Genomic DNA, 12,020 nt, shown 5'->3' on the forward strand with positions numbered 1-12,020 from the left:
TGATACAGATATACAGAGACACTGATACAGATATACAGAGATACTGATACAGATATACAGAGACACTGATACAGATATACAGATATACAGATATACAGATATACAGAGACACTGATACAGATATACAGATATACAGATATACAGATACACTGATACAGATATACAGAGATACTGATACAGATATACAGAGACACTGATACAGATATACTATATATGTATATGTAGAAACATGATTCATCCTGATTTAGTAGTTGGTATGATGAACAGTGGCAAGTATACTAACAATAAGATAAATATAATGTTCCACATCCAGTCATATTGACAGCTGTCCGTCCTGTCCCGTCCCCGTCCTGCAGGGGGAGTTAGTCCCGAGCTTACCGCCAGGCTCGAGGAGAGAGCCTCCTTCTGCACGGTGACCAGCGGGAGATGAGAGTGTTTTTCTCGGATGGGCTCCAGCGTGGGTTCAGGACCTCAGTATTACTACGGAGAATGGGACCGACCACCGTCAGCGCCACCCAAACCTGCACAGCCATCGTCACACGGTCAGAGCGCGGGATCATTTAGGCTCATCTGGCTTTTAGTGTCGCTGTCTGTGTCCTGTTTCTTTCCATGTCCATCTTGATTTATTGTTTTTGTCCTCTTTTCTTTCCTGTTCTCTCCACCTTTCCAGGTATTCTGTATGTATAGCTACGTACTTCGGAGACATTGTACCTAGTGCTTTTTGAGCGATATTTAACTATAAGCACTGCGGACATCCGTGTTGCATTCTACAAACCATTAGGGTCGTATTACGGTTTGTTTGTATTGTTTTTGTGTCATGTTGTACATCAACATTGTTCAAGACAAACTCTTGGTCTTGAGTTGACCAGAGAGAGTGTTTCCTTCAGGCCCTGGGACGATGAGGACCCTCCAGCGGGCCTACGATGTCCTCCTGGATGAGTTGGTCCTCCCTCCTTCGGCTCCCCGGGAGGAGGAAAGGTTGGAGTTCGTCGCTCCCTGACTCTCAGCTTCCTCTTTAAATTTAACCTGGAGGGTCTGCAGAAACTCCGAGAAATGGGTACTGATAAAACACTCGCTGTGTTGGAAACCATTCCTCATATTCCCGATATATATATATATATATATATATATATATATATATATATTATATTATATATATATATATATATATATATACACTGAACTGAACATTTCTATGCTTTTTTCTACGCTTTTGACGCTTTTTCTTTGCTTTTTTGCATTTTTGTTGTTTTTACACTTTTCACCATATTTCTGAACATCGTAGCGTCAGGAGATGAGTTGTTGTGTGATGGAGGCATCATGTAAACAAACCCAAACATAAATACTTCTAATTCATCCCTGAAACAAACCCAGCACTCAGGAGGAGAGTCAAAAGGTTGTAAATCATATGTTGCACTGTTACATTTCCACCGGTTAGAAAACCAAAGTCCGCTCCATTTTTCCTTTTCAGTTCCGCGCGTCCTCTGCTTCTTTCTTCACCTCCAGGAAAACACGACAGCGTTGCATTGTGTACACTGGAGTTAAATGTAGGTAGATTGAATGAACACTCAGATTAGCTGTGCATTGTGGTATTTTATAGTGGGACCATAAGTGATGAATCACCGCGGAGAATTCAAACACCACTACACATGAAGAACACTCTATACAGGGAACGGTTTCCAACACAGCTATTATAACATGGCCGATCCTGCAGATATTTGTTCCAAGGGTTACAACGAGTTTGGTGTGCAGAATGTGATTACAGAGGAGCTTCTTGAGACGATGCAGATCCAGCCGTTACCCAGAGAGATCAACCCGGCCTGCAGTGTTCCAGGTCAGAAGATTCAAAGCATCTTCACCGTTTGATAAACACTTTATACCCATGTAAAAAACTTAAAGGGTAACTTGGTTTGGTTTCACTGGGGACCCTATGTCTCAGTTTTGTGCTAAGTGATGGAAACAACAATCTTCGACATTAGTCCAGTATTAAACAAGACACAAGCTGCAATGTAAGTTATTGGCATTGCGCACTTCAATTTGTTGTCCGCTAAAAAGTTCTGTTGTTGTGCTGACAGACTCAGATTATTATTCTAAGTGTCTGACAACATTATGGATGGCTCCCTACAGAGATAGACCTTTTAGTTAAAGAGTAAGATCTTTTTTAAAGATAAAAACATCTGCTTAATTGTGATCGCTAAACCCACCAGACTCCATGGAAATAAAGGGTTATTTTAGCATTGTTAAAACACACTTCATTCAAAGTCGAAACCAAATAAAACCAAAAGCCGTTTGGGTCGTCTTTCCACTTTCCAACAATCACCACTTGGTTGGTTGAAATAAACAAATAAGTTACAGATTGAAATATAACATACATATACACACATTACACGCTAAGTGTTAGTGATTGCAACTCTGAGCTGTTTTTGGAAAAAAACAAAAAAGAATGTTACTCTTTTAAAAGGGTCTATCTCTGTAGGGATCCTTTCCATGATGGGGCAGTGGTGGCCTAAAGGTTAGAGATGCGGAGTTTTGTGACCGGGAGGTCGTCGGTTCAATCCCCAGACGACAGGGTAAAATCTGGGCAAGTGAAAGAAACAGCACTTGTCCCTCCCTCATTACCACCACTGAGGTGCCCTTGAGCAAGGCACTTAACCCCGACCGCTCCAGTGAAGCTGCTCAGTGGCCAGCAGATCAGACTGTAGTAGTACCGGGCAGCTTCCAGGTATGAATGTGGAACTGTGTGAATTGATCAGGGCTTTCCTGCAAAAGAGAGGCTTCCTCTCAGTGAACCTTCCCTGAATAAATAAGGTTTAAAAAAAATAAATAAATAAATAATGTTGTCAGACACTAGAATAATAATCTGAGTTTGGTCAGCAGCAGAACTTTAGTGACTCTAACTGCTTCTGAACATAGTCCTGTAGGGGTTACATTACAGCCTGGTTCTGTGTCTGCCGGGTTACAGCGTTCTTGCTCAATACTGGACCAATGTCAAAGATAGTTGTTCTTATCAGTCACTTAGACATTAAAAACAGAGAAATAGGGTTAAAAACAAACCAAAGGTACCCTCTAAAGACACGTTGCTGCTAGCCGTAGCAGAGTTTACTTCCAGTAAATAACCCTCTTACTCCCTCTTCAGCATGTGCCAAAGGACCAGATGGGGACCAGGACCCGGTGGGGCGTCCATCATGCACCGCTCTGCCATCAGCCAGGCCACAGGGGAGGCCGTGTACTGTGACGACATCCCCCGAACAGCGGAGAGCTCTTCTGGCTCTGGTTACCAGCTCTCGGGCACACGCTAAAATCACGTAAGGAGTAAGTATTCAGATCTAGAAGAATTAAACACCACACTGTAAAAATACTCTGTACCAGGGTTTTTTATCAGGAGTATTTCAAAATCAAAACTTTAGCACACTGATGCAGATATACAGAGACACTGATACAGATATACAGAGACACTGATACAGATATACACAGACACTGATACAGATATACACAGACACTGATACAGATATACACAGACACTGATACAGATATACAGATATACAGATACAGATATACACAGACACTGATACAGATATACAGAGACACTGATACAGATATACAGAGACACTGATACAGATATACAGATATACTGATACAGATATACGTAGACACTGATACAGATATACACAGACACTGATACAGATATACAGATATACAGATACAGATATACACAGACACTGATACAGATATACAGAGACACTGATACAGATATACACAGACACTGATACAGATATACAGATATACTGATACAGATATACAGAGACACTGATACAGATATACAGAGACATGATACAGATAGACACAGACACTGATACAGATATACAGATATACTGCTACAGATATACACAGACACTGATCCAGATCTACAGATATATGATACAGATATACAGAGACACTGAGACAGATATACAGAGACACTGATACAGATATACAGATATACAGAGACACTGATACAGATATACAGATATACAGAGACACTGATACAGAGACACTGATACAGATATACAGATATACAGAGACACTGATACAGATATACAGAGACACTGATACAGATATACAGATATACAGAGACACTGATACAGATATACAGATACACTGATACAGATACACTGATACAGATATACAGAGACACTGATACAGATATACAGAGACACTGATACACTGATACAGATATACAGAGACACTGATACAGATATACAGATATACTGATACAGATATACAGAGACACTGATACAGATATACAGATATACTGATACAGATATACAGAGACACTGATACAGATATACAGATATACAGAGACACTGATACAGATATACAGATATACAGAGACACTGATACAGATATACAGAGACACTGATACAGATATACAGATATACAGATATACTGATACAGATATACAGAGACACTGATACAGATATACAGAGACACTGATACAGATATACAGAGACACTGATACAGATATACAGATATACTGATACAGATATACAGATATACAGAGACACTGATACAGATATACAGATATACAGAGACACTGATACAGATATACAGAGACACTGATACAGATATACAGATATACAGAGACACTGATACAGAGATACAGAGACACTGATACAGATATACAGATATACAGAGACACTGATACAGATATACAGAGACACTGATACAGATATACAGAGACACTGATACAGATATACAGATACACTGATACAGATATACAATGACACTGATACAGATATACAGAGACACTGATACAGATATACAGATACACTGATACAGATATACAATGACACTGATACAGATATACAGATATACAGATACACTGATACAGATATACAGAGACACATATACTTAAGTAGAGTACTGGAGTAAATGTACTTAGTTACATTCCAGCGCTGTGAAGGGAGGATGTTCTTTTGAACCTCTTCTGGTTTGATTCATGTTTCTGTTATCCCACAGAGGGCTGGATGTCAGCCAGGCTCTGCGGCTTCCGGGGTTGTCGACGTCATCACGGACAAAGATGTTCCGGGCAGAAGTTCGCAAAATGTTCGGTTATGAAGAGGTGCTGCTCGCTGAGGCCGAGGTACAGCGTGAGTGTGTGCATACCAGAAACGTTGTTAAGCCCGGTGCTTACTTTATATTTAATATTATTTAATATAAGTCATTTCCAGTTGGAGATTATAAAGTCTAATATCTATGTATTATGTCATTGTAATGCACTTTGTGACTTTAGCTGTGAAAAAGGGCTTCGTAATACATTTTACTTACATTGAAGGAAATTAGTTTTAATCACTGTTTTGATAATAATATTTCTGTTGCTGTTCTGGAAAAGTCCTTCAGTTTCCAGTCCGGTGGAAGCTCGTCCGGTGTAACCCTGGTCTTGCTTAGTCTCTGTCCCCCCTTGGGGTTTTCCTGCAGGTGTCGTGCGTCGGCCAGATGATATGTGCGGTGGTCGCTGATACGAGGCGCACGCGAAACGAGGAGCTGCCGCCGTGAAGATTGGCTACGAAGACCTGCCAGAGCCGCTGTTCACCGTAGAGGTCGGTGGAGTCAGGCTCGCTTCTAAACGCCATTACACACCAAGAACCACAACTATAACTTTGCGTTCAACCTATCTAGAGAGGTTCCCGAACATGTAGCAGAGACAAAAAAGGTAGCGGTGTCGGCTCCCCAGGACTGCCGGGGACTGTTTTGGTTCATAAAATGTACTCGAATCCACACATACGTATGTAGGATATACTACAGATATTCTTGTAATCATATGCTGCAACGTCTGCTGTGGTGTATTATTATCAGCTGGATCAAGCTTGATGTCGCTGTTTGCAGAACGTTATCTGCCAGCAGTGTAAATGCTCACATCGTTCTAGGTCTGGTTCAGGTCTGGTTCTAGTTCTTGGTGTGGACGTCCCTTAACAGTCATCACAACCGACTATTTTTCTGTGGATGTACACAGTCCAGCTCGTTATGGTGTGTCTCCTGTGACAGGAAGCCAGTGAGAAGTCGTCCTTCTTTGAGCCTCGGAGGATGATTGAGAAAGGAAATGTGGCCGAAGCCTTTAAAATGTGGATCACGTTCACCAAGGTAAAGTCAGTTTCTGTTAGGAGAAGAACATGCATGTGCTGAAACATGTCACAGGTTCATTCAAATCCGTAAACAATTACAAGAAACTGAACTGATAATAATAATAATAATAATAATATAATAATAATAATAATAATGTCGCTGTAGCATTCAATGTCCTGTGTGAAACAGAACCAGGCTTTTGGATCCGTGATGATGATTGTTTCCACAGGAGAGTTTCGGATGGGCGGTCAGGAGCATTTCTACATGGAGACCCAGAGCATGCTGGTAGTTCCTGTCGGCGAGGAGACGGAGTTCAACGCTTACGTCTCCACCCAGTGGCCGACGGGAAACTCAGTACTCAGAAACTCTGACGGAAATATGAACTCTGTAAATACTGGAGATACACATGTTCTGTCACAGAAACACAAAGCATGATGGGAGACGCAGATGTAGTCCTGTCGATATGTCCGCAGCCATGGGACTTTATTTCAGTAAAAGTGTGTCCGTGGAGGGGAGAGACTAGTAATGTTTAGATCCCGTTTGAATTGAGCCATGGATTACACACCATGATGTTTGTCAGTTTAAAGAGAATTCAGCGAGTGAAGGAAGTCTCAGTTTGTGGTAAAACTGTTGAAGTATCAGACTGTGAGAATGCAGTCATTATAAGTACTAACCATTATTGTTGTCACGCAGGATGCAATCGCGGAGGCGTTGGGCATCCCGTCCAACAGAGTCACCTGTCACGTCAAAAGAATAGGCGGAGCTTTCGGCGGGAAAGTTGTCAAACGGCGACGCTGGCTGTATTAATGCTGTGGCTGCATGGAAGTAGTCACAATGGACTGAATTGGCTTTTTTTAACCTGGACCATATTTCCCATGTATTTGTGTCTAAGTGACTGATGGGTCCAGTATTGAGCGAGAACGCTGTACCGGCAGCCGGAACCAAGCTGTAATGTAACCCTACAGGACTAATGTCAGCATCAGTTAGCGTCCACTAAAAGTTCTGTTGTTGCTGCTGACAGACTCAGATTATTATTCTAGTGTCTGACAACATTATGGAAAGGATCCTACCGAGATAGACCTTTTAGTTAAAGAGTAAGATCCTTTAGTTTAACATGAAACAGCCCCGAAATCACCATCACCAAACCCACCAGACTCCATGTAAATAATCACTACTTTTAGCATGTACAGAGCTAACATATTATCGCATGTAAATCTGTAAACTATGTGTTTATTTCAACCAAACCAAAGTTGTGATGGTTGGAACAGTGGGAAGATGACCAAGACGGCTTTTGATAGTTTTATTTTGTTTCTGTCGACTTTGAATGAAGTGTGTTTTACGATGATAAAATTACTGTTTATTTACATGGAGTCTGGTGGGTTAAGCGATGGCAATTTCACAGATGTTTATATGTTTGAAAATAGGATCTTACTCTTTAACAGAAAGGTCGACCTCCTTAGAAACCCTTTCCATATGTTGTGAGACACTGGAATAATAATCTGAACCTGTCAGTGGCAAATGGTTGTAAATGACATTTACATACTTACATTGTAGCTTGTTTCTCTGACGCTGACTGCAGCGAATACTGGACCAATGTCAAAGATTGTTGTTCCTATCAGTCACTAGACACAAAACTTTCTATTTAACAATAAAAAAGTGATGTGAAGTTGTTTTGAATCTTGTGTTCAGGACCAATTGTGCAGTCCGCTGTGTCCTGGAGCGAGGAGAGGACATGGTAATCAGCGGAGCCCGTCACCCGTCCTGGGAAAATACAAAGTACTAACAACCACACACTCTGGCTTCATTTCAGCCAGCTTGATCAGATGATCCAACATGGCCGAGTTGTTGTGTGTTTATCAGCGAAGATGTTCAGCTACCGAGTGTTTGTTTGTTGCAGGTTGGTTTCATGACGACGGAAGATCATGGCTGCAGATATGCAGTACTACACCACGCTGGCAACACTGTGGATGATCTCCTCTGGTGGGTAAAAGCGCTTTCATACCAAGTAGGGATGTTAATGATTAACGTTCAAAACAAGCTGAAATGTAAGTTTATGCGCAGCTTCAATTTCATACCACTTAAAATTCTGTGTTGCTGCTGACAGACTCAGATGATTATTCTAAGTGTCTGACAACATTATGGATGGATCCCTACAGAGATAGACCTTTTAGTTAAAGAGTAAGAGTAAGTAAGTTTTTTTAAAGATATAAACATCTGCGAAATTGATATTGCTTAACACCAGACTCCATGTAAATAAACTGTAATTTTATCATCGTAAACACACTTCATTCCAAAGTCGATGAGACACAAATAAAACCATGAAAGCCGTCTTGGTTCATCTTTCCACTGTTCCAACAATCACCACTCTGGTTGGTTGAAATAAACACATACAGTGCTGCTCATAAGTTTATGAACCCATGCTAAATTTGACTAAAAGAGAATAAAAAAAATACTTATTTCCCTTGGCCTTTGGAATTAAGTAGCCCCACATCATCACATACCCTTCACCATACCCCAAATCATCACAACCCTTCACCATAGAGACTGGCATGTTTTATGTCAGTTCGCCTAATAGCTGGTTGATTTGCATTGAAGATGATGCTTATGGAAAGTAGCCCATGCCAATCTCTAGGTATGGTGAAGGGGATGTGAGGATGTTACATGGTCTATTTTAATCCAAAGGCCAAGGGAACTTTATCAGATGCATAGATCCTGGATCCATGAAATAACTGGCCTTTCAAATAAAAGTCTGCCTGCCTCTATGGGAATTTAACATAGGGGTGTACTTACTATGCCCCTGTATTTTAAGAAAGACATTATTTATTTACGATACATTAATCATTCACAAAGAAAATGGTCCTTAAAGGCCATTTTTTTAATTAAGGCATCAAATCAATTTCCAAAAGATGATTGTTTTATTCCTCTTTTTAGTCAACTTTACATGGGTTCATCAAAAACTTATTAGTGCCACTGTACTTTACAGATTTACATGGGAAAATATGCTGGCTCTATACATTCTAAAAGTAGTTTTTGGTTTGGTTGTTATAGCGATAGCAATCTTGGAGCTGGTTAAACAAAGAGGATCTTACTCTTTAACTAAAAGGTCTATCTCTAGGGATCCTTTCATAATGTTGTCAGACACGTATAAATCTGAGTCTGTCAGCAGCACAACAGAACTTTTAGTGGACAGCTAACTGACGATGCCGGTCACAATTGTTCTCTCTCAGTACTGGACCAATTTAAAAGATCGTTGTTCCCTCAGTCACGTTACACAAGCAAAAAGAAAGTATGATGTAATCATTAGTTTCCTTCTTCTTGCAGGTGGTAGATAAGATTCTGCTCCACATCGACAACGCCTACAACATCCCCAACCTGCGAGAGCCGCGGGGCCGCCTGCCGGACCAACCTGCCCTCAAACACTGCCTTCAGGGGGTTTGGCGTGCCCAGGCATCATGGTCCTGGAGAACATGCTTCACGACGTTGCCATGGTGCTGGGACGCCCGCAGACCAGTGGTATTCCCGCCGTACACTGCAGGGTTCAGTGTTGAAAAAACACTTTCAGGAAAGTGAATTTAAACAATCTAGGATTCGTGGGGTACATTTATATCATTAACTACAAATTCAGGAGCACACAATAAATTATATCCAGGTTATACAACAGCATCCTGCGGTGTAAAAAGACAACACATATTATGTTAAGCGAAGTGGGAAAAAGAATTTGATAATTTGATAATCACAGAGGAATGTTGGGAACATAGGTGCGAGATACAATGGGTTACAACGGATCTAATGTAAGGCGTGAATTTTGTTGGAAAAGTATATGAGATTTTTCATCATCCCGGTTCAGAAGAGGTATCGGGGCATTGGAGATACTGCTGGAGATGTTGTGGTGCTAACCATTCACATTTTTGTTTGGGACTGCCAGTTTTCTCAGTATTGGTCTAGAATTCACGAGCATATACAGAATGTCTTTGCACTTGTTTTTCCATTTGCTTTTGAAACCCTTATATCTCAGTAATATATCAACGGATAATTGGACTCGAAGCCAGAAACTTCTATACATCTTATTGGCAGCAAGTAAAAAGGCTCTAACAAGGAGATGGCTCAAACCAGAAACCACCAACAACTGAGGACTGGATAAATATTGTGCAAGAGATCTACACAATGAACAACTGTCCTTTTCACTCAAAGTGCAGAGGGACACTTTCTATAGGATATGGTCCAAGTGGACGGAATATGTTAAGCCGGTTAGATCAGATTTTTACTAATTGTGCACAAAATTAAGGGGTTTTAAAACTGAATGCCTAACATAATCAGATAGGGAAGTAATGAGTTACCCCGCCACCGTGCACCGAGTTCGTTGTTGCCTGTAATAGAACGTTAAAAATGCGTTATTTTTAAGCAACATAATGGATCTTCTCATAAGTCAAACAAGTGTAAGGTATAAACGTCACTTCAGCTGTTTTTCCAATAAAAGATAATTTTAAAAAAAAAGAAAAGAAAAGAAAAAACACTTTCATGACACTTTTCCGATAATTTTTTTACATTGACGCTTTCAACGTTTTAGACTTTTTCTTGACTTTTTCTGTCATCTTTTGATGCTTTTTCAGATCCGGGAGATCAACATGTACCAGGGTCCATCCGTCACCACTAGGGTTGGAGTTCAGCCGGAGAACCTGTGGCGCTGCTGGGACCAGTGAAGGAAAAGAGTGACTACGCCGCGCGCCGCAGAGCCGCTGACCGCTTTAACCAGGACAACTGCTGGAAGAAGAGAGGGCTGGCCATCGTACCATTAAATACGGGGATCGCATTCGCAGAGAGCTTCTTAAACCAGGTCGGTGGGCTTCAGTTTCCCACTCTTTTACTCTGGCACTGATACCAGTTTTCTGCTTGTTTCCATATTTGCACATTCTATATATCCTTTTTCATTTTTGAACTTTTTGCACATCCCTAATTTTTGTGTGCGTGTGTTTGGTGAGTGAGTGCGTGCGTGTGTGTTGTGGTGTGGGTGTGTGTGTGTGTGTGTCTGCTGAGTGTGTACGTGCTGCTGTGTGAGTGTGTGCGTGGTGCGGGTGTGTGCTGCGTTTGTGTGTCTGTGTGTGTGTGTGTGTGCGTGTGTGTGTGTGTGTGTGTGTCTGTCTGTGGTCTGTCTGTGTGTGTTTGGTGTGCGTGCGTGTGCGCGCGTGTGTGTGTGTGTGTGTGTGTGTGTGTGTGTGTGTGTGTGGTGATTGTGTAGGCTGCAGCTCTGGTCCACGTCTATAAGGACGGATCTGTTCTGGTCTTCACGGCGGGACGGAGATGGGACAGGGACTCCACACTAAATGCAACAGGTGGACAAAGCAATCTGTAAACTAAATCTTTATTAGCCCGTTGGTCCGGAACATTCAAATTCCATGAATGAACAAATGAACATCAGCTGGGGCTTGTTCACTGTTCCCTGTTTCTGTTTCCTGTGTAGGTGGCGAGTCGGGAGCTTGGTATCCCCCCTCTAAGATCTACATCAGTGAAACCAGCACCAACACGGTTCCCAACACCTGCCCGTCGGCCGCCTCCTACGGCACAGACGCTAAACGGCATGGCGGTCGGGTAAGAGAGGTTGTAAACATTTCTGACTCTATCAAATGATTCTCTCAAGGCCCCTGTATTAAACAATAAAGAAAGTAAGACATCTTCTTTTATACGTAGTTCAGTACTTTTCTTTCTGGCAGAATTATCAATATGATCAACATTAATATTTCTGGATTTTGTATCATCTTGGTCCCTAAACTACGTACAAATGGGAATAATATCGAAAACATTTTTCGGTCCTGGTAAAGTCCAGTTCCCGTTTCTTATTCTTTATTACGTCTGCAGATAACAGTGCGCTGAATATTCTGTGTTGGAAAAAACTGAGAATAATACTAGTTTAAATGTGTTTC

The 12,020-nt window shown here is 41.4% G+C and overlaps 1 pseudogene; it reads left to right on the forward strand.

Moving 5' to 3' along the window:
- Positions 1 to 394: 394 nt before the first annotated feature.
- LOC118494527 lies at positions 395 to 11,688 on the forward strand (annotated as a pseudogene).
- Positions 11,689 to 12,020: the final 332 nt, after the last annotated feature.

Source organism: Sander lucioperca, unplaced genomic scaffold (genome assembly GCF_008315115.2).
Source record: "Sander lucioperca isolate FBNREF2018 unplaced genomic scaffold, SLUC_FBN_1.2 Unpl_107, whole genome shotgun sequence".
Classification (NCBI taxonomy): domain Eukaryota; kingdom Metazoa; phylum Chordata; class Actinopteri; order Perciformes; family Percidae; genus Sander; species Sander lucioperca.